General features: G+C 46.9%; 1 protein-coding gene across 3 annotated transcripts in view; it reads right to left on the bottom strand.

Annotated features, from left to right (window-relative positions):
* The window catches only part of TTLL6 (tubulin tyrosine ligase like 6), a 533,521-nt gene that overhangs the window by 159,468 nt on the left and 355,724 nt on the right, over window positions 1–18,329 (bottom strand). The window lies entirely within an intron of this gene.

Here is an 18,329-nt window from a genome sequence, read left to right as displayed (position 1 = left end):
CTCCGTCCATCACCATCCCCTTTTGTAGCAGCATTCTGGCGGCAGCGTTTTGTGCTTGCTGGAGTTTAACCATGGGCTGTTTCTGAAGGCCTAAGTATAGTGTGTTTCCGTAGTTCAGTCTAGCCATGGCTTGGACCGTTACTAGCATTTTTACTGCTTCAGGGGGGAATAAAGGAATGCACTTTGTGGATTGATTTTAATGTGAGAAACACCAAAGAGACAACTTTATTGACCTGGTGTTGGAAGGTGAGTCTGTTATCAAAAATAACACCCAGATTCCTCACTTTATGGACTGGGGTGGGGTGAGCACCCATGCTGGGAGGCCCCAGTTCTGCGACCAGAATGATGTGTCAGAACCTAGTAGGAGGACCTCTGTTTTGGTTCCATAAGCTTTAGACAGTTTGTTCCCATCCAATGGCTTATGTGGGACATGCATTGGTTAAAACGCTCAGCTGTTTCCTCAGGCTTGCTAGAGATGGACACCACAATTTGGGTGTCATCAGCGTAAGATATAAGTGTGAAGCCGAACTGTCTGAGGACCTCAGCTAAAGGGGTCACATAAAGGTTGAACAGGGTGGGGCTTAAAGAGGAGCCCTGCTGCCCACAAGGCAGAGTGAACTGCTCTGAACAGGAGTCCTCAATCTGAACATATTGGTGTCTGTTGTTCAGAAAGGATTTGAGCAGTTTTTGGGCGGAGTTCTTGATTTCCAACTCTTGGAAACTTCTGATTAAAATGTCATGGTTCATGGTGTCAAAGGCCGCCGACAGATCCAACAGGATTAAGGCGGCCTTGGAACCCGTGTCCAATATTGCCCGGATCTCCTCTGCTGCCATGATCAGGGCAGGTTCAGTGCCATGTCCTTGTCGGAAACCATAGTGTGGGGAATCAAGCAGGTCTGCCGAGGAGATCAAGGTCGTAAGTTGGGAGTTAAGAATTTTTTCCAGGGCCTTGGCCGGGAAAGTGATCCTTGCTATTGGTCTATAACTGCTGTTGTCATTGGGGTCTAGATTGGGTTTTTTCAATAATGGGAAAATTGAAACTATTTTCCATGTGTCTGGAAAGATACCTGAGATAATTATTTCTTTAAAAAGTATACTAAGTTGTTCATTGATTGTATCCAGTGCCATATGAAATATATTGGGACGACAGGGGTCTGATGGTGCTCCGGATCTTATTGCTTTAATAGCCTGCTCCACCTGTTCTATGTTTGGTGACATGAAGGAGTCCAAAGCATTGGAGGGGCAGGGGAGATTGTGGCGAGAGTGATTAACCTGCCGTTGTCCCGGTTTGAGAGGGATTCGAAGATCATTTGTACCTTATCCTTAAAATACCCTGCTTGTTGGTTGCTGAAATATACGCTAATGACCTTTTTTTTGTGGTTCAGGAAGTTTGACTAGCTTCTTCAGTGTTGAAAATAGCGCTTTGCTGGAGTTGCCTGCCTGCTGGATTTTATCTGAAAAGTAGTTACTTTTCTTGTCCAGTAACAACTTTTCATATATGCTCAAAGATTGGGAGTATAAAGTTTTATTGGCTGTTGAGTAGTTGCTTCTCCAGCGTCTCTCTGCCTTTCTGCAAAGTTGTTTCTGTTTGCGCAAGGCATCGCAGAACCAGGGTTTGGATTTCCTTGTGCGCTAGCTAGTGATGCTTTTTTCTGGTGCCAGTAAGTTCACTGCGGATTTAATCCAGTTGGTGAAATTACCTGTTGCTTGATTTGCCTCATATTTTAGGTCAGGTTTAGAGGATGCAAGAGCGTATTGCATCAGCTGGGGGGCAAATATTCCTCCAGTTGCGTCCTTTAATTATCTTATGGGGTATGTGCGTACTAGAGATGTGATGTGTGGTGGTTCTTGTGAACAGGATGGCTCTATGGTCTGACCATGGAATTGTCAGATTTTCTTGTTGTTTAAGACGGGGACTGGATGTAAATAATCCATCCAGAGTGTGACCAGCATCGTGTGTGGGGTGCATTACTTTCTGTTCCAGCGAGGCATTAGACATCATCTCTATTAATGATGCTGTATTGTGGTCTTCTAAATCTTCAAGGTGGTAATTAAAATCACCTCATATACAGTAGCCCTCTGAGGTGGTGCTTGATTCTATTATTGGGCTGATGATTTCCCCGAATTTGCTTTAACTTTTCGAGCTAGGAGGTCTAAACAGTAGGGTGCCATTGAAGGTGTAGATGGCACTCCGGGTGATTCTGAAGGAAAGTAGTTCGCAATCAGGGCTACTTCCTGCCGCGGATCTAGCTCTAGGGAGTTGTTGATTATAATCGCAAGTCCGCCTCCCCGTCTATCTTGTTTATCATTTTTGATAATTGAGAATCTTTGAGGAATAGCTAGGGCCAGATCAAAATCAGAGGTGCTACATGCCATCCCTTCAATGTTGTTGTGTTAAACTGACATTAATTAATGCAGCCAATGCCCAAGCAGTGTTAACAAATGTGTAAAAATGAAAAATAATAAAACTATATACACCTCACTACGCTACATAATTGACCTTTATTTGCCGCATATTTCACTTGACCCTGCCGCATAATTTGGCCCTCCACTGCTGCATAATTCCAGCTGCCCTGCACACTGGTACAGTACACTAATAATCTGTTACTTGTATCAGCCACTTTAGAACAATACAGGATTGATATATACCTACTCACCAAACTAGCTAAGAGGCTAAATGCTTCAAAAGTGACATTACAGTTTTGTCTCTCTCATGCATGATATTTAGGTCATGACATCTCAGATGGTGAGTGGCATATGTCGATGTCAGTCTTCCAGAAGCCTGCCTGTCAAGAAGGCAAACTACATGATAACCTACTAGTCACCAAGCACCTGATCAAACTTCCCATTGATCTGTCTAATGCCCCAATACCCAATAGTCAACTCATTTATTTTGTGGATGGTTGAAGTCTCAGAAATTATGTCAGAAAGCTTGTTTCTGGATATTATGTAGGTACACTATATATAGTTGTAGAAAATCAACACTAAGCGAGAAGCTATAGCTCAGTGGCAGAAAGTCAACACTTACCCCGGCTGCACTAGATGCCGGTGGCTGAGCTTGTTGCCCTTATCAGCACCTGTACATTAGCCACAAAAAGGATGGTTACTTTGTTCACAGATTCTAAATATGCATTTGGAGTTGCCAAATACTTTGAACTTTTAAGGATGCAAGGAAGACTCCTCACTTCCTCTGGAACCCTCATAAAATGACATGTAGGTTTGAAATCAGTTAGATGCAGTGGCGGCTGGTGCATAGGGGCGAAAGGGGCGCTGCCCCACTAGACTCGGGACGAGTCTCGAACTCAAATCAAAAATGAAAAATGATTCTACCTGTTGTTGTTTTTTACTCAGAAGGGAGTCGGGACAAGGTCACAGCCGGTCAGAGACACCTCCTGCACATGTGCTGGCCAGAGCGAGGACTATTGCTCGACCTCGAAGCACATGCGACAGGAGTGATGTCATCCTGAAGGGAGTGGCCAGATTAAGGGCAAAATGAATGGTTTCTATTTGGGGCGCCTATGCTGTGCCCCAGGCATCTCCAGCAGCGCGCCACTGAAATCAAGGGCAAGGGGCAGCGCAGTGGGTGGCAACAACCCGAGCACTCCCTTGCCTTCGCGCTATTCTCAGAACTCCTGATTGGACAGCGGGAGGTGAGGGAGTGGGCTGCAGATTGCGGAGGAGCCCGCCGACCGCCGCGCAGCGCCCGAGGCAGTGAGAAGGAGAGAGGTGGGCTGCGAGCGGGAGAGCGCGGGACGGTGACTTTAAGAAAAATTGTGATGCAGGCGTGACCAAAAGTGCCTTTGTGTGTCGCTCTACTCCGTTCTCAGGCCCAGCAGCACAACAACATTTCCAGGGCCGGGCCGCAGGATTCGGCAAAGATCAAGGCGGTGACCAAGCCTCCGTACCTGGGCCCCATGTGTGTGGAGCCCTTGCTGTGAACCTGAAACGAGGCCAGTAAAAAGAACTTTGAAAGAACAAGCAACAGACCTTTTTAATCACTTGGAAAAGACTTATCTGGTTTCACCATGGATTGAACTTTGGATTGTGTTGGGTGTACTTTTTAATCTACTTTGGTTGACTCTGGTAATAACTTTGGGAATGCTAATAATGGAAGATATGTTAAAAAGGACACAGCAAATAAGAACATCAACGTACTACTCAAGCCACACAAATCATCTCATTGTGAACAAAGAGTCTTGTCATCAGTGAACATCACAGCCGATCCTATACCTGGTGGTGGTATAGCTTGGGACAGAACTAATTATGAAATTTTTGGCCCTGCGGAGCAGTTGAAGATTCCACACCAGTTCAAGATTTCCTTGAATGACTTTGTTTCATCTAGTACCTTTTCTGATGATTGGGACTTTGAGACTGTTAATAATATGATGTCAGACTTAGAAATGTCTGCTGTATTTACAAATCATGAATACTTAGAAGGTTCATCGGACTATGAACAAATGTATTGTTATAATCACTATGGTCATCATTTCTTGTACAAATCTGAAATTCTAGAAATATACTGATGTATAACCAATGGGAACATTGTCCGACGCCACCAAAGGGTAGCTCAAAAACATTTTATGGCAAATGTTCAGGTTTTAATGTATCCAATCCAGAATCATTTTACTTTAAAAATGTTAATAGGACAGGACTGAAAAGTATGTTGACAAATACCAAACACATTTACTCTGTGGCCTTTTATGCTCAGCTCTCTTCGTTAGGTTTCGACTTTTGGAAAGACAACATTGAGACAAAAACTGTCTGGGCAAAAAAGACTGGCAAGTGCAGGAATTGGAAGCCTTATTTAGAGCCTGCACTATCCCAGAGCAAATAATGTTTTTGAATGACACTGTCCAACAGACATCTTGTCTTGGGTTAGCCAAGATCAAAGAGTTAAACAAACCGTCCATACCTACACCTGATAGCAGTAACACTTCTGAGGGGGAGGTCAACGTACATACTAATTTGCATCACAACAGAACAGATCCAGATTTTTTTTAAATGGTTAATCTGGCCTACAGACACAAACACCTGTCAAGATAGATTCCTGAATAAAACACGGGTGTTCAAATTCACTAGGCCAGATCCAAGATATGTTCAAAGACAGCATCCAGGAATAGTAACAACATACAGTGTAGGGAAACTGTGCCTTGAATGGTTACATAGATCTGCACTAAAGGATGTTAAACAACACTTATCTTTACTTAAAGATGGCGCTGATCTCAGGGAATTCTTGATAGGACCAAGAACACCGCACCATGAATGTTTTATATATGCCAGTATCTATGCATTGTATAATGAAGCATTGAAGATTACGCAATCAGAGAACGAATACGAGAAATTGATTGTATCAACTTGGAGAAATCTCTCTCTGTAGTTGACAATGGGTTAACGACTCTGTCGTCCAGGATATATTCTTTGGACAGCATAGTATCCTCTGCCATAGACATAATGGAACAGGACTTGGTCATGTTGCAACATGGTCAGTCGCAATTACGCTCTATCATGCTATTAGGCTGGACATTACAAAACCTTCGAAAAACAGATCAAACTGGCACAGAGGGGCGCAGACTATATGGTGCTGAGCATTGAAAAACTGGAAAGATTGACATTTACAGTCGCTGAAAAACCAGCTATTGAATGGATAGTACATGGAACAATCACTCTGCCTGTTACAATTTTCCATTTTCAGTATTGCTTAAATCATATACCAGCAGGTATATATGAAAGGTTGGGTAAAGAATACATCAAGATATCCTGGGAATTACCATACACACACAAATGTTGGAGTAGGGGTAAAGAAGTTTTTCTTAGTGGTAAAAATCTCGAAAACGCACTAAGCGGTTCTCTCCTTTGTCAGGGTATTAATTTAAACAGGGCCTGCGATGGTTCCTCTACCAACGTATCCTGCCACCTGCAAGGTTCACCAGCTGCAGTGATTGATCCAATTTTTGGACAGCTTTCTAATGGAAGTTACCTCATGTTGAACGATCACAGCTGCTGTGGCATGTTGCCAGGATTAGAGCGCGCAAAAGGATACAAAGTTCCCCAGGGGAAGAGGTGTATCTACAGAGGAGAGATGAATACAGAGTAGACCGTCGAGGAACCAAGAAGTTCCTCTGTCGGAATTAGAGAGCCTCACACACCCAAGGCGTTTAGGTGTGGAACACACCCTGACCGTAGGGTGTCCAGTGTCATCATTGGCTCACTGCTCCTCGTCAGACCGGCGCTGCAATGTCTGACGGGGTGCCAGCAGGCACCCTTTTGGCGGAGTTCTTTTATTCCTTGCCGGCGGTGTGTGCGAGTCAGGGAGATGGTAGTGTAGTCGGTGTAGAGAAAGTGAATGATAAAAAGGGTAACCAGTCCACAATAGAATTTATTGGTGTGGCTGCTTCCCTGATTAAAAGGGGGTGAGAGGGGAGCGAGGCGCTGTGTGAAGTATCAGAACCTAGCTCTACCCCCTGTGTTGCCAGGATTACCCTATCTCGTAACTGTTTCAGCCAGGGTCACTTGCTGTATGCAAGTATTGTTTCCTAAAACCAAGACAGACCGGGAGTCACTGTTATGGCCTTCACTGAACATCTCTTCTATAGGAATTGATACTTTAAGCAGAATGAAAGCCATTCTTTTATAGAAAACTGTGCCACTGACCTCAGCCAAAGAGACCTATGATCTGCAAGTCGCAAGGACTTCTGCAGAGATACATGCCCTCTTAACTACAAATTGCCCTATACATTTCTCAGAAATGTGAAGTCGTATCTTAAACATGTCTGATACGAGTTGTATTGTACATGTATTTAAGACAGTTTTTTCGGGACTGTTAGCACCCTTTGAAGCAGTCCTAGGAATATTTCCAAACTTTGTGCACTCTGTGTTTGGCAGATTGCCTCTCATTTTGGGACTCACTGCAGGGATACTATTTTTGCTCCTATTGCTTCTATATGGCAAGCCAAGTCACCAGCAATACCCAGTTCACCGTGGAAACTACTCTACTGGCGATGAAGTGTTGTGAGCACATAGTCCAAACTTTGGGATGAACTCCTTTAAGAGAATTGAATACCACATGGTTTCTATCATTCACACCAATTTGGCAAGATTGCATCTTACCTGTTCTACGATACCTGCTATGCGGAGAAGAATGCGTGTTAGACATCTGTCTCACACTCCCATCAGTCATGCCAACGAATGTTGATACTTTGCTTGAACCAGTAACGGCCCATGCACTGTGTTGTCCCCAGCAGCTACCAATTCTGATGACGGCATTCATTGAGATCTCACAGACGCAAAATGCTGACGGTGAGGTACGAGAGGAAACAGGCACACAGGTATCATCCACCACGAACATTGCTAATGCGACCAATGCTGACGGCGATGCTTCACATCTATGTGCGGTTGATCTTCTCAACGAGGTCATCCAACTTTCACCTACAATGGTAGACTATTTCTTTACAGACTTAGAAGATTTGATGTTTTCTCCAAACAAGAACACTGACTTTTGAATTTGGCTCGCAGTGTTCTAAGAGACTCTGAATTTGTCCTTCATTTTTTCAAAACAAAATTCTAACTTTGTTTTTTTTTTTCTATGATTCAATTTTTGTTTCCCAAATTGGATTTTTTTCTTTTTTATTTGGCACAAAAGTAATCTCCTTAAAGTAGAACTATTCATAGAGAACTAGAATTCTTTGAAAACTTCCAGAGACTATATTTGACCTTGTCCACATTCAAACAATTTATATAATCTGTCATGAAATGGTCTCGACTTTTTCTTCCTTATTTAAGAGCCATTACATGAATTTATTTTTTCATGATTCATTCGGTTAGCATTTTCCAATGTCAAACTATATGCTTTGAATGAAACATTGCTTTAAATGGGTACAGCACATATACTTCTTTCGTGTACAACCAGTACCAATGCATTTTTATGTATTTTGGGTGGGTTTTTAACACATCATGTTTAGATATGTTTAACGTGTTTAGAACTTAGTAATGTCGTACATAAGAAAGTGGAGTGGGTGTTGTGTGGCGTTTTAGGCTCTGATTGAATTTTACCGATTCATGCCTTTATATAGGTACAATTCACGTTGCCCTTATATAGGCATAGAAATCAGCCCTTGCTACCCAAATACAGGCCTGGCTACTTCCATCCGTTCACCAAACTTCACAACAATTTCTGGGAAAACCAGCTAAAGCCGTTGGGGAACTTCCCCTTGCTTGAATATTGATTTCTCCAAGAACTCAGTTACTTTACAATGAACAACTATTCCCCAGGGGTTCATTAATGACGTTCATATGCCCGACTTTACGTCAAACTATGGAATTCCTAAAAACCTTCAAGGTATAAATATACCTTCACTTGCTATAGCAAGATACGGTGGTTCGGAACAGTTCGAAGACCTACTTGCCTGACGCAACTCGCTACAGCAAGTGCCGAAGGAAGCCGACTCTCCAGCTGACGCACTGATCAGGAAGCTGCTTTTCTCCTCCCGAGAATCCAGCTCCAGTGTTTCCGGCTCCCCTTGCGGGGTGTTGGGAAATCGAGTTCCCGAGACAGAGATACCAGACCTCCTTCATTCTAAGGTATGGAGCTGATTAGAACCCAGAGAAACCTTTGGTAGATTCTTGGCAAAAACTAAACCTATGCTAAACAATACTTACTTCTTCCCTTGTACTAGACTTAGGTTAGGTACATTTGGGTAGTCGTATTTTAGAAGCACCAGTTGAGTATTTTAGTCTATGTTATTTATGTATGTATTTTTATATGGCTTAGAAACCATACAATGCTCTTACAGTATTATTTCATATTACTGTTTACGCTGTAAGCATTATACTTTGCAGTCTGCCTAACGATTGTAGCAGCTCACTTCTCTTGCATGAGAAAGAAGACTTTTCAATAAACCCTTTTATTGAAAACGCCCGTCTCACTATTTCTCTGCAACTCTGTAGAAACGAAGCATGCACGGTTGACTGAGTGAACTATTTATCTATTGTTTCCGCGACTCAGAGATATATTCTTGGGAAACAAGGATGTCATGTTTATGCGGTTGTCAGAAACTAATCCCTTCTTGTGTATTCGAAAAAGTTTCTAGTGACCTCTGAGTGAGCTGGCACGCACACAATTAAGTTTAGTATATTCGATAGAGACCTATTGACATAGGCACTCTGTCAAATCCATAGGAAATATTATTCCAATGCGCAGAGCCTATTGGGAATATAGGTACTACACTAAAATACTACTTCGATTCAATTCTGGGACTACACAAAACATAGATTTCACCAGCAAAGGTGTTAACCTTCACAGTTATGTTACCATTATTACCATTCCCTGAGATTTACTGGGCACACAAAGATCTCTGCAGCAGGTACCTTAACCCCATAAGATATTTCAAAATGCAGATTTTGAAAACCAATTAAGCAGAACTTCTAATACCAGAGGTGGCTTCTCCATTAGAGAGGAGGATTATCGCCCCACTTATGAGAGTCAGCATTTGCAAACATGAAAAATAAACTGATACTAAAACAATTTTATTATCATTTCATTTTTCAATGCTGTCCCTGAGTCGAGTTTTGAGAATGGGCTATCCTGGCGGACAGCAGCAGGGAGGAGGCCTGGTGGGCACTGGAAATCGTAGGACGGCTAAAATGACATGCGCACTTTGATTTCACCAACCCGATCTGTGTTGCACAGCCGGCTGGAGAAGGGGCACAAGCTCCCTGTCCCTCAGTGCCAAACCAGCCCACTCAGACCAATTATGGCACTTCTCTCATGCTGGGTAATAGTATTACCAGCATGACTGCAGCGTTTGGATTGGCGTAGGGGAGTCTTGGAGCAGGTGCACAAGGCCATGCACTGTAGGGACTGGAGCAGAAAAGCACAGAGGTGACAGGCAGGAAGTAAGTTTGTTTTTATATTTTTTCATTTTTCTCCTCCGCCTTGCCCAACACCTTTTCTTTGACAGAACCCACCACTGTCTAACACCATGCTTCTCCTTGTTGTGAATTTTTTTGTGAGAGGGTTTTAAAAAAAATGTATTAGTTGCAGCCCAATTTTTACGTCGGGTTGCACCACTTTTTTAGCACAACCCCAACGCAAAATCTAATTTGCTTAATCTCCTAAATGTGCTCATGATATATCTGATAAACATATGGGTGGTATCTTAATATCGGATATCACTTCATGCGATGTCACTTACAGCGAGTTAACTTCCTGTGATGCCACATGCGATGCCATGCGCCGTGCTCTCATGCATACTGCTTTACTTGCTAAGTCCCCCAAAGTCTTTTATTAAGACTTGTGCTATGCATAAATCTTCTATGCCAGAAGTTATGTCCAGCGTTGTCTGGCTGTCTCGAATGCGGACAGCCATATTCCCTCATGTACACACTCAGAATGCTTGGTATGGAAAATAAAAGGGGTAAGAGGTAGACTGGCACAGAATGCAAGAAGTCCATGTTTCGATATAAGCACTGCTATGCCTGTTCCAGCATGCCAGGCCCTACAGAAAGAGAGAGGGCACTGGTCACACAGAGATCTGGAGTAAGATGGAGCAGAAGTACGCAGAGCCTTGAACAAGCTGTATAATGGTGGGGTGAGCGCTTGATATTGTCAGCCATAGGTGAGCTGAGCTGGGGTGAGTTGTATAATCAGTAGTCAAAGCAGACGGGATCGGAAGGGCTCGGAGTGCCCCTACTTTTTTAATTTAATAGAATCTGCTCCCCTACTTTATTTTAAAAACGCATCCCAGGATGGCCGAAATAGCCAAGACCTATAGATACGGCTTGGTCATTCGTCGCTGTTCGGGGTTCGGTGGGGTAGTCAGAGAAGTAAAAGGACTCTGTCTTTTCCTTCTTGCCGAGAGAAGACCAGGACAGTATCCACTTGTCTGCTGCTGGCTGCTGCCCCCTCTATTCTTTCGTCCTCTTATTCCCTCTCTTTCTGTCTCTGGATTGCTCCGCCTCACTTGCTGAAAACCATGACTTCAAGAAACGGCATTTATCCTCTCTTCCTTCTCCTTCCCTTCCTTAGTTCCCATGAGAAATGGATACAAAAAAGAAGAAACACTCTTGCTGGATATCTCGTCTTTTTCTGACATTTTTCTATTCCCAAAGTGCAGCATCAGGATGGATAGCAAAAAAGGGTTCGAAAATGCAAAAAATAAATAAAGCAAGACAGAGAGGTCGCAAAGTGGCCAGATTATTTTATTCACACCCAAACACATTAGCACCACTTTACAGAGTTTGCCAGTTAAGTGCTACTTTCGTTTTCTTCGTCTTTGTTTGAACAGCATTGTTTTCCCCAGGTGGGGAAGTGCACCATTTCTGGAGGTACTGCAATACCTGGTTGAGGCTTGGAGTTGAAAATGTTTAATGTCATTCTTATCAGCCGTTTTCCTTATTTCAGTTTATAAAATGTGTACTGGGCTCTGTGTTCAGGGATGTGGTCTTTCTAAACCATACTGCTTACGTTTTGTAAGGAGATAAGCAATGGACCTTGAAACAGGTCACTTCCATGCCCTGTAGTCATGTCCTTACCTTTTGATGCAAAAACACTCCTGATTTCTGAATAATGGGCATGAAAGCGTTTAGGTAACCATGTTGTTTCTGCTTGATTTTCACATGCTTTACTTAATCTTGCATTCCCTATGAGTATTTGCTTTTTCCAGGGTGTTGCTACTTTTTTTTCAGCAGCATATTACTCTTGTCTAGTGCATAATATGAATTGAGCCACAATTGGGTTGTAGCTGAAGGCAGTGCGATTTCTCTCAGTGGGGCAGTATAATGTTTAGTGGGGGAGAGGATGTGGCACTATGGCCAGAGCTGCCGATTTTGGAACTGGGGAACCAGGCTAAGCCTTCATGACCATGACCACTCTCCTGAGGTAGCACATTCCCATGCTAGACCTTAGAAGGCCCCGCTAGACCTTAGAAGCCCTGGGGCCGTATTACAGTACGTGCCCGAGGGGCGCAACTGGCATTTGCGCCCGCTTTGCGCGTCGCCAGGGGACTTTGATATTACAGAAGGGTGTGCAGACGCTTATGCACCCCCTTCAGTAATACTGATAGCGCTGGGGCACTTGAAGTGCCAGAGCTACCTTCAGGAGGTATTCCCTCATGTGCATAGGGGTGTGCCCTATGCAAATTAGTGCATTAATTTGCCTCTGTGCCAGATTACATACGCGGGTGCAGAGGCAAAGAAACTCTCAGGGGGCGCACTCACAGTGCGTCACCTTCTAGGTGGTGAGCTGTGAGTGCATCCCTGGGAGAAGCCCTCTGGAGCGGGGGAAAGGGGTACTAAGGACCCCCCAGACATCCCCTGGCAGGCAGGTGCAATCACTGACTGCAAGTGTGATTTAACCTTGAAGGCAGGTCCACTACAATCCATACTGAAGTTCACCTCCAGTTTTGCGGGGAGGCCTACGAAGCAGCACAGCAGAGCAACAGTGACTCTATCACTGAGGTTGCAGGACCCTTGAGGCCAGTCTACCTCACCCATTGGGAGCTCCATTGGTCTTGTTTCAGCAATAGTAGTGTAATTCACCAGGGATTGGCAATGCAGGATTTGCACGCACACCAAACTAAGTTCACAAACTTCACTGTCTTTCTGATTCATGCACAAGCACTTTAAACATTTGCTGGCTCCTCTGGGACAGCTGAAATTATGCAGCAATGGAGGACAAAATTATGTAGCAGTGTTGACTAAATTATGCAGCAAAAAAATAAGGCTGCAGCGTACTGCGATATATTTTCTGATACTTTATTGTTTCAACATTTTTACATATAACAGCCTCTGCAAAGATGTTGCCTTATTAGTACCAGTGTAACATACAAATGCAGCAGTGATAAACGTGACCAGTCAACGTTTGCAAAGGGCCCTCCACTTCGCAGCAACACAAGTCACATATTTCTTTCAATTTTTGATCCGTTTGAGCTACAATTTTTTTAGTTAAAATCGTCAGATTATGTAAGCCATAATTATGTGGAAAACAATTGCAAACTAGGATATTTTGCCATTCATGTTTTAACTGCTCTTGTTGAAAAAGGGATCAGAAGTGCTGATGACAGAAACTGCATGGCTCGGAGACAAATGGATTGTGCTTCTGCTTTTAAGCGTATTTGGGACATTCTGTGATTGGAAATCTATTCCACTTTGTGAATGTATTTTAATGTCAATAACTCATATTAAACCTTAAATAAGCATGTGTATCCATTGGTTGAATTAAATAACATAATAAGCTATAACTGGTTAGTGAAATGCCAAACAAATACTAAAAATTTGGATGTGTACTCTTTCTGGTCACACCTCTGACTCCGCCCACAGACCCAATCCGCAGGTTATTCCAGACCTCTGATTCTCCGCCCACAGTTCCTCTACTTTTTTCCACCACTTCGACCACTGTGTATAATAACCCTGAGCAATCTGAGCTGGGGTGAGGTGCATAAACAGTATAACTCTGAGCAACTGAGCAGAGGTGAGATGTATAACCCTGAGGGAGCTGAGCCTAGATGAGGTGTATAACCCTGAGAGGGCTGAGCCGGAGTGAGGTGGACAACCATGAGGGAGCGGAGCCGGGAATGAGATGTTTAACCCCAAGAGAGCTGAGCTGGTGTGAGGTGTAGAACCCTGAGGGAGCTGAACCGGAGTGATCTGTATAAACAGTATAACCCTGAGGGAGCCGAGCCGGGTGAGGTTTATAACCCTGACGGAGCTGAGTCAGGGTGAGGTGTATACCCTGAGGAAGCTGAGCCGGGGTGAGCTGTATAAACAGTATAACCCTGAAGGACCTGAGCCGGGGTGAGATGTATAGCCCTGTGGGAGCTGAGCCAGGGTAAGGTGTATAACCCTGAGGGAGCTGAGCCGGGGTGAGGTGTATAACCCTGAGGGAGCTGAGCCGGGGTGAGGTGTATAACCCTGAGGGAGCTGAGCCGGGGTGAGGTGTATAACCCTGAGGGAGCTGAGCCGGGGTGAGAAATATAACCCTGAAGAGCTGAGCCGGGGTGAGGTGCATAACCCTAAGGGATCTGAGCCGGGTGAGGTGAGGTGTATAACACTGAGGAAACTGAACAAGGGTGAGGTGTATAACCCTGAGGGAGCTGAGCTGGGGTAAGATGTATAACCCTGAGGGAGCTGAGCTGGGGTGTGGTGTATAACCCACAGGGAGCTGTGCCAGGCTGAGATGTATAACCCAGAGGGAGCTGAGCCAAGGTGAGATGTATAACCTTGAGGGAGCTGAGCCGGGTGAGGTGTATAACCCAGAGGGAGCTGAGCCAGGGTGAGGTATATGACCCAGAGAGAGCTGAGCCACATGTGAGGTGCTGAGGGAGCTGAGCTGGTGTGAGGTGTATAACCCTGAGGGAGCTGAGCTGGTGTGAGGTGTATAACCCTGAGGGAGCTGAGCCGGGGTGTGGTGTATAACCCACAGGGTGCTGAGCCAGGGTGAGATGTATAACCCAGAGGGAGCTGAGCCGGGTGAGGTGTATAACCCTGAGGGAGCTGAGCTGGTGTGAGGTGTATAACCCTGAGGGAGTTGAGCCGGCGTGAGAAGTATAACCCTTAGGGGGATGAGCCAGGGTGAGGTGTATAACCCTGAGGGAGCTGAGCCGTATGAGGTGTATAACCCTGAGGGAACTGAGCTGGTGTGAGGTGCTGAGGGAGCTGAGCTGGTGTGAGGTGTATAACCCAGAGGGAGCTGAGCCAGGGTGAGGAGTATAACCATGAGGGAGCTGAGCTGGTGTGAGGTGTATAACCCTGAGGGAGCTGAGCTGGTGTGAGGTGTATAACCCTGAGGGAGCTGAGCCGGGGTGCGGTGTATAACCCACAGGGTGCTGAGCCAGGGTGAGATGTATAACCCAGAGGGAGCTGAGCCGGGTGAGGTGTATAACCCTGAGGGAGCTGAGCTGGTGTGAGGTTTATAACCCTGAGGGAGCTGAGCCGGGGTGAGAAGTATAACCCTTAGGGGGCTGAGCCAGGGTGAGGTGTATAACTCTGAGGAAGCTGAGCCGGGTGAAGTGTATAACCCTGAGGGAGCTGAGCCGGGGTGCGGTGTATAACCCACAGGGTGCTGAGCCAGGGTGAAGTGTACAACCCAGAGGGAGCTGAGCCGGGTGAGGTGTATAACCCTGAGGGAGCTGAGCCGGGGTGAGGTGAATAACCCTAAGGGAGCTGAGCAGGGTGAGGTGTATAACCCTGAGGGAGCTGAGCCGGGTGCGGTGTATAACCCAGAGGGAGCTGAGCCAGGGTGAGATGTATAACTCAGAGGGAGCTGAGCCATGGTGAGATGTATAACCTTGAGGGAGCTGAGCCGGGGTGCGGTGTTTAACCCAGAGGGAGCTGAGCCAGGGTGAGATGTATAACCCAGAGGGAGCTGAGCCACGGTGAGATGTATAACCTTGAGGGAGCTGAGCCGGGTGAGGTGTATAACCCAGAGGGAGCTAAGCCGGGTGTGAGGTGTATAATCTTGAGGGAGCTGAGCTGGGGTGAGGTGTATAATCCTGAGGGAGCTGAGCTGGTGTGAGGTGTATAACCCTGAGGGAGCTGAGCTGGGGTGAGAAGTATAACCTTTAGGGGGCTAAGCCACGGTGAGGTTTATAACCCTGAGGAAGCTGAGCCGGGTGAGGTGTATAACTCTGAAGGAGCTGAGTCAGGGTGCGGTGTATAACCCACAGGGTGCTGAGCCAGGGTGGAGTGTACAACCCAGAGGGAGCTGAGCCAGGTGAGGTGTACAACCCTGAGGGAGCTGAGCCGGGGTGAGGTGAATAACCCTAAGGGAGCTGAGCCGGGTGCGGTGTATAACCCAGAGGGAGCTGAGCCAGGGTGAGATGTATAACTCAGAGGGAGCTGAGCCATGGTGAGATGTATAACCTTGAGGGAGCTGAGCCGGGGAGCGGTGTATAACCCAGAGGGAACTGAGCCAGCGTGAGATGTATAACCCAGAGGGAGCTGAGCCACGGTGAGATGTATAACCTTGAGGGAGCTGAGCCGGGTGAGGTGTATAACCCAGAGGGAGCTAAGCCGGGTGTGAGGTGTATAACCTTGAGGGAGCTGAGATGGGGTGAGCTGTATAATCCTGAGGGAGCTGAGCTGGTGTGAGGTGTATAACCCTGAGGGAGCTGAGCTGGGGTGAGAAGTATAACCTTTAGGGGGCTAAGCCATGGTGAGGTGTATAACCCTGAGGAAGCTGAGCTGGGTGAGGTGTATAACTATGAAGAAGCTGAGTCAGGGTGCGGTGTATAACCCACAGGGTGCTGAGCCAGAGTGAGATGTGTAACCCAGAGGGAGCTGAGCCGGGGTGAGGTATATGACCCAGAGGGAGCTGAGCCGGGTGTGAGGTTTATAACCCTGAGGGAGCTGAGCTGGTGTGAGGTGTATAACCCTGAGGGAGCTGAGCCGGGGTGAGATGTATAACCCTTAGGGGGCTGTGCCAGGGTGAGGTGTATAACCCTGAGGAAGCTGAGCCGGGAGGAGGTGTATAAACCTGAAGGAGTTGAGCCGGGGAGAGGTGAATAATCCTGAGGGATCGGAGCCGGGTTAGGTGAGGTGTATAACCCTGAGGAAACTGAACAGGTGCGAGGTATATAACCCTGAGGGAGCTGAGCCGGGGTAAGATGTATAACCCTGAGGGAACCGAGCTGGGGTGAGGTGTATAACTGTGAGGGAGCTGAGCCGAGATGAGGCGTATAACTCTGAGGGTGCTGAGCCAGGGTGAGGTGTATAGCCCTGAGTAAGCTGAGTCAGAGTGAGGTGTATAATCCGGAGGGAACCAATCCGGGATGAGGCGTATAACCCGGAGGGAGCTGAGTCGGGGTGAGGTGTATAACCATGAGGGTGCTGAGCCAGGGTGAATATAATCTGAGGGAGCTGAGCCGGGGTGAGGTGTATAACCCTAAGGGAGCTGACCCGGGGTGAGGTGTATAACCCTGAGGGAGCTGAGCTGGGGTGAGGTGTATAACTCTGAGGGTGCTGAGCCTGGGCGAATATAACCTGAGGGAGATGAGCCGGGGTGAGGTGTATAATCCTAAGGGAGCTGAGCTGGGGTGAGGTGTATAACCCTGAGGGAGCTGAGCCGGCGTGAGATGTATAACCCTGAGGGAGCTGAGCTGGGATGAGGTGTATAACTCTGGGGGTGCTGAGCCTGGGTGAATATAACCTGAGGGAGCTGAGCCAGGGTGAGGAGTGTAACCCTGAGGGAGCTGAGCCGGGGTGAGATGTATAACCCTGAGGGACCTGAGCCGGGTGTGGTGTATAACCCACAGGGAGCTGAGCCAGGGTGAGATGTATAACCCAGAGGGAGCTGAGCCAAGGTGAGGTGTATAACCTTGAGGGAGCTGAGCCGGGTGAGGTGTATAACCCAGAGGGAGCTGAGCCGGGGTGCGGTGTATAACCCAGAGGGAGATGAGTCGGGTGAGGTATATGACCCAGAGGGAGCTGAGTCGGGGTGAGGTATATGACCCAGAGGGAGCTGAGCCAGGTGTGAGGTGTATAACCCTGAGGGAGCTGAGCTGGTGTGAGGTGTATAACCCTGAGGGAGCTGAGCTGGGGTGAGATGTATAACCCTTAGGGGGCTGAGCCAGGGTGAGGTGTATAACCCTGAGGAAGCTGAGCCAGGTGAGGTGTATAACCCTGAGGGAGCTGAGCGGGGGTGCGGTGTATAACCATGAGGGAGCTGAGCCGAGATGAGGTGTATAACCCTGAGGGAGCTGAGCCGGTGAGGTGTATAACCCTGAGGGAGCTGAGCTAGTGTGAGTTGTATAACCCTGAGGGTGCTGAGCCAGGGTGAGGTGTATAACCCTGAGGAAGCTGAGCCAGGTGAGGTGTATAACCCTGAGGGAGCTGAGCCGGGGTGCGGGGTATAACCATGAGGGAGCTGAGCCGAGATGAGGTGTATAACCCTGAGGGAGCTGAGCCGAGATGAGGTGTATAACCCTGAGGGAGCTGAGCCGGTGAGGTGTATAACCCTGAGGGAGCTGAGCTAGTGTGAGTTGTATAACCCTGAGGGTGCTGAGCCAGGGTGAGGTGTATAACCCTGAGGAAGCTGAGCATGGGTGAGGTGTGTAACCCTGGGGGAGCTGAGCCTGGGTGAGGTGTATAACCCTGAGTAAGCTGAACTGGGCTGAGCCGGGAGGAGATGTATAACCCTGAGGGAGCTGAGCCGGTGAGGTGTATAACCCTGAGGGAGCTGAGCTAGTGTGAGTTGTATAACCCTGAGGGTGCTGAGCCAGGGTGAGGTGTATAACCCTGAGGAAGCTAAGCCTGGGTGAGGTGTGTAACCCTGGGGGAGCTGAGCCTGGGTGAGGTGTATAACCCTGAGTAAGCTGAGCTGGGCTGAGCCGGGAGGA

Source organism: Lissotriton helveticus, chromosome 5_1, assembly GCF_964261635.1.
Source record: "Lissotriton helveticus chromosome 5_1, aLisHel1.1, whole genome shotgun sequence".
In the NCBI taxonomy this organism is placed as follows: Eukaryota; Metazoa; Chordata; class Amphibia; order Caudata; family Salamandridae; genus Lissotriton; species Lissotriton helveticus.
The sequence above is the reverse complement of the archived record's forward strand: the minus strand, read 5'-3'. Positions and strand labels throughout refer to the sequence as shown.